Here is a 5,731-nt window from a genome sequence, read left to right as displayed (position 1 = left end):
ACCAACTACAAGGTGCGAGCTATTTCTCAAAAATTGATCTTAGATCGGGATACCACCAAGTTAGAATTCAAGAGGAGGATATCCCAAAAACCGCGTTTCGGACTCGCTACGGCCACTACGAATTTCTAGTTATGCCTTTTGGGCTAACAAATGCGCCAGCGGTGTTCATGGATCTCATGAACCGAGTCTGTAAACCCTATCTCGACAAATTCGTCATTGTATTTATTGACGATATTTTGATATATTCAAAAAGTAAAGAAGAACATGAGCGACATTTGAGGTTAGTTTTGGAGCTTTTGGATCAGGAGAAGTTGTATGCAAAATTCTCCAAGTGTAACTTCTGGTTACAAGAGGTGCAATTCCTCGGTCACGTTATAAACCACCAAGGAATACACGTTGATCCGAGTAAAGTTGAAGCAATTAAGGATTGGCAAGCGCCTAAATCTCCAAAGGAAATCCGCCAATTCTTGGGCTTAGCTGGATACTATCGTCGATTTATAGAGAACTTTTCCAGCATCGCCCAACCTTTAACCCTCCTGACTCAAAAGGATCGGAAATATGAATGGGGTGAAGAGCAGGAAACGGCATTTCAAACGCTAAAGCAAAGATTGTGCCAAGCGCCAATCTTAAGTCTCCCCGACGGAGACGATGGATTTGTTGTATATTGTGACGCATCCCGTAAAGGGTTAGGATGTGTGTTGATGCAAAATAAAAAGGTCATAGCCTATGCGTCTCGACAGTTGAAAGTTCATGAGAAAAACTACACTACTCATGACTTGGAACTGGGAGCAGTCATCTTTGCACTTAAAATCTGGAGACACTATCTCTACGGTACAAAGTGCACCATATTCACTGATCATAAAAGTTTGCAACACATATTTGATCAAAAAGAACTGAATATGAGGCAACGAAGATGGGTCGAGTTACTAAGTGACTATGACTGTGACATCCGATATCACCCCGGCAAGGCTAACGTTGTAGCCGATGCCTTGAGTAGGAAAGATCGAGTTAAGCCACTACGCGTGCGAGCGTTGGGAATGGTAGTCCAATCGAGCCTTTCGGATTTGATTCGAGTCGCTCAACGCGAGGCGTTGAAAGAAGACCAATTGGATAAAGAAGGACTTTTCGGGAACGAGAAGAATTTCGAACAGCGTGTGGACGAAATTCTCTATTTCAAAAGTCGGATTTGGATTCCGACCCTCCATGACCTTCGTGAATTAATCATGGACGAAGCGCATAAATCGAAATATTCCATACATCCGGGATCGGATAAAATGTACAAGGATGTGAAAGAATTTTACTGGTGGCCAGGTATGAAAAAGGATATAGCCACCTACGTCGGCAAGTGTACGACGTGTGCGAGGGTTAAGGCGGAACACCAGAAACCCTCGGGGATGTTACAACAACCGGAAATTCCGGAGTGGAAGTGGGAACAGATCACAATGGATTTTGTGACGCATCTCCCCAAGACGCCCCGAGGTCATGATGCAATTTGGGTAATCGTGGATCGATTAACCAAATCGGCACATTTTATTCCGATTAGGAATACTTATAACACCGAGAGACTCGCGCAAATTTATATAAATGAAATAGTGTCTCGTCATGGCATCCCCATCTCGATCATCTCCGATAGGGATAGCCATTTCACCTCCAAACTTTGGCAAGCTGTCCAAGAAGCGTTGGGAACACGTATTGACCTAAGCACAGCTTACCACCCTCAGACAGATGGTCAGTCTGAGAGGACCATTCAAACTTTGGAGGATTTGCTTCGTGCCTGCGTACTGGACTTTAAGGGAAATTGGGATCAACATCTCCCACTCGTTGAATTTTCCTATAATAACAGTTACCATAGCAGTATAAAGGCAGCACCTTATGAAGCATTGTATGGGCGGAAGTGCCGATCACCACTTTGCTGGTCTGAAGTGGGAGACTCGCAGGTCATTAGATCGGATCTGGTCCAGGAGACGACCAGCAAGATTCTTGAAATTAAGAACAACCTAAAAGCCGCGCGGGACCGGCAGAAGAGTTATGCCGATACCCGTCGAAAACCGTTGTCATTTGAGAAGGGTGAAAAGGTATATTTGAAAGTATCACCCTGGAAAGGAGTGGTCAGGTTTGGAAAGGCGGGGAAGTTAGCCCCGAGATATATCGGACCATTCATTATTACTGCAAAGATCGGTCCGGTAGCTTACCGACTAGAACTGCCTGAGGAACTAAGTGCAGTTCATAACGTGTTTCATGTGTCGAATTTGAAAAGATGTCTGGCGGATGAGACATCGGTGTTACCCTTAGAGGGTGTTCAAATAAGTGATAGGCTCAACTTCGTAGAGGAGCCCATCGAAATAGTGGACGGTAAGATCAAGCAACTTAGACACAATAAGATCTCGTTGGTCAAAGTTAGATGGAATTCGCAACGAGGCCCAGAATTTACTTGGGAACGAAAGGATGAATTTCGGAAGAAATACCCCCACCTATTTCCTCAAAAGGAAGTAGTTGACGCATAAAATTTCGAGGACGAAATTTTTATAACGGGGGGAGAATGTAACGATTCCGGCAAATTCAGGTATACCCTAGCCGGTATATACTATTTACGTGTCATTTAAATATTGATTATATGAGTTATAGTACGTATATACGAGTATATATGATTCATAGTACGAATCATACTCGATTATATAGTGAATCGTATTGGAATTACAATTAACCAATGAACGATTATTGAAACCCGAACGAATCGGGAATTACATTATAGACGAAGTATATAATGTTTAGTGATATTTATGAAGTATTAATGCTTCGGGATAAGTAAATTATAGCACAGAAAAAGGATTTCGATTTAATGGTACGTCGGTACGCTAAACGAAACCTTTAACACCAAACCAAGCAAGAGACGATCAATCAAGCCGAAAAAGATGCGTAATTATTAATAATATGATGTTTTAATGTCATGGGTTAAGTTTTTAAAGTTTTTAAATCAGTTTTATATAAATTTTATGTTAACCCGAAAAACAACCATTTTAGGCCCGTTTTAAGCTGAATTACGAGTTTAAACGAGAAACGAACTGAACCAGATTATCCACAACATTATCCGGATTGTGTAATCCAAATATGTGGCTATGGTTTGAGATGTGGGCCCCCCCCACACCACCATATGGCCGGCCACCCTCCTCCCATTACACTTTCATTTTTCTTTTTTTCACATCCATTCTCCCAAAATCCTCTCTAACTCTTCATCCTCCATCCAAAACCCAAGCTTTTAAGCAAAATCCTAAGGTAAAAACTTGATTCTAATGGTTGATTCTTGGTTTTGATTCTATAATCTTGAGAAAAGGAAGTTTCATGTGAAAAATGGGTGAAAACCCGAGATGAAACCGATTCTCGTGTGATCAAAGGATGTATACAAGTTATACAAAGGATCTTGATCCAAGTAATTAGTTAAAAGTGTTTAGAATGAATTTTTACGGTTGAAATCTTGTCAAATGAATTTTCCATGTGAAAGACGGGTGAAAATCCGAGATGAAACCGACTCTTGCATGACCAAGAGATGTATACAAGTTATACAAGGGATCTTGGTCCAAGAAATGAGTAAAAAGAGTCGAGAACGGATTTTTACGGTCAAAATCGTTGTTTTGATGTTTTAACCGACACTAGGAAAGAAATGGCTTGATTGTGGGTATAACTTGTTTGGTGTGGTGTTGAGGTGCTTGTAAGTGTTGTATCTAGCGGCTAGCAAAGGCTAGAAACCGAGATCCTTGCGATCTAAAGCTAGAAAACACAAAATAGTTCGGTTTTCGTGTGTTTATGAAATTTGGACAGATTTTCGTGTGCTTAGAGTCGGGTCACGAAATTTCACAGAGATGATCTACACATGAAAATATGAGATCTGTGAATTTTTGGTAATTTTTGGATAAAAGATGAATATTTGGTGAATTTAATGCTCGGTTTTGGCCAAAAATAGTGAAAAATAGCAAAACATGATGAAAAATTCCGGAAAATTTAAGATAAGCTTTTTATAACATATAAAAGTCACCCACAAAATTTGAACTCAGTTGGAAAAGTCTAAGTAGGCTTTTCGGTGAAACGAGTTCTAGGGCTTTCTAGCTCGGTTTTGGGTGAAAATGGCTTGAAAAATAAGTTTTAAAATCTGGAAAAATTCCAGGAAGTTATGAGGATGATAGAGATCATCCCAGAAAAATTTGGGATTTTTCTAAAGTGTTTTGGTATTTTTGATATATTTAGTGTTTTAATAAGATTTAAAAATAGATAAATAAATGTAAATATAGGAAAATAAATCTGGAAAAATTCCAGGAAGTTATGAGGATGATAGAGATCATCCCAGAAAAATTTGGGATTTTTCTAAAGTGTTTTGGTATTTTTGATATATTTAGTGTTTTAATAAGATTTAAAAATAGATAAATAAATGTAAATATAGGAAAATAAATCTGGAAAAATTCCAGAAAGTTATGAGGATGACAAGGATCATCCCAGAAAAATTTGGGATTTTTCTAAAGTGTTTTGGTATTTTTGATATATTTAGTGTTTTAATAAGATTTAAAAATAGATAAATAAATGTAAATATAAGAAAATAAATCTGGAAAATTTTTACAAAAGTCCTTACTGTCAAATTAAGTTTTGTGCAAAATTTCAAGACCCGAGACTAATCGGGTAATTATTTGTGCTAAAAAGAACATAAAAACAAGTTTTTAAAGCTTAAAACGTGTAAACCGGCAAAGTTCGCATAAGGGAGCTGACTGGTACATGAAAACTCTAAAAATGGACTATTTCATAAATCTAAGTAAATTAAGTAAAAATAAATCATCCGAAAATAATTCGGATGATTTGGGTAATTTTACCCGATTTTACCGTTTCCGGCACCGAAATGACGGAAACGGGCCCCACGGCCAAACGGGGTGTCAAACCGAGCTATAATTTCATCACTTTAACTAAATTGACTGTCAAACTCTAAGCAATGTCACAATCTGAGTCCTTAGAAGTGTCACGGGGTTAACATTGTCCCCGAATCGAGTACAGTACTGGGTTAACAATGTTCCCAGATGTACCGATTGATACGTATTTAAATTATGGGAATTATATAGTAACGACTAGATATTATATTACAGATCCAGGCACGTAGCTGTTCCTTATATTACTCACCGACTCACAAAAAGGTGAGTTTTCACGAGCCCCTTTTAATGAATTGTTTTAATTATATTTTCCCGGGGCGGAAAAACATGTCTTATTTAAAGTATTTAAGTACATACCGATCGTATGGAAATACTTGTACATTTATATATATATGGACTGATGCACAGAATATATAAAATGTTTATCATGTGTTATTGTTCTGGGGTAACATAGTTCCCAGGGGTTATTATTGTTCTGGGGTAACATAGTTCCCAGGGGTTATTATTGTTCTGGGGTAACATAGTTCCCAGGGGTTATTATTGTTCTGGGGTAACATAGTTCCCAGGGGTTATTATTGTTCTGGGGTAACATAGTTCCAGGGGTTATTATTGTTCTGGGGTAACATAGTTCCCAGGGGTTGTTATTGTTCTGGGGTAACATAGTTCCCAGGGGTATTTATTGTTCTGGGGTAACATAGTTCCCAGGGGTTATTATTGTTCTGGGGTAACATAGTTCCCAGAAAGTTAATGGAAATGTTCTGGGGTGACATAGTTCCCAGCATGATTATATTGTTAATAAATGATTTGTCAGTGTTTATTTAAATTAG

The sequence above is a fragment of the Bidens hawaiensis genome, unplaced genomic scaffold (genome assembly GCF_021521415.1).
Source record: "Bidens hawaiensis isolate Kalapana, Puna unplaced genomic scaffold, B.hawaiensis_p1.1 tig00033226_1, whole genome shotgun sequence".
Classification (NCBI taxonomy): Eukaryota; Viridiplantae; Streptophyta; class Magnoliopsida; order Asterales; family Asteraceae; genus Bidens; species Bidens hawaiensis.
The sequence above is the reverse complement of the archived record's forward strand: the minus strand, read 5'-3'. Positions refer to the sequence as shown.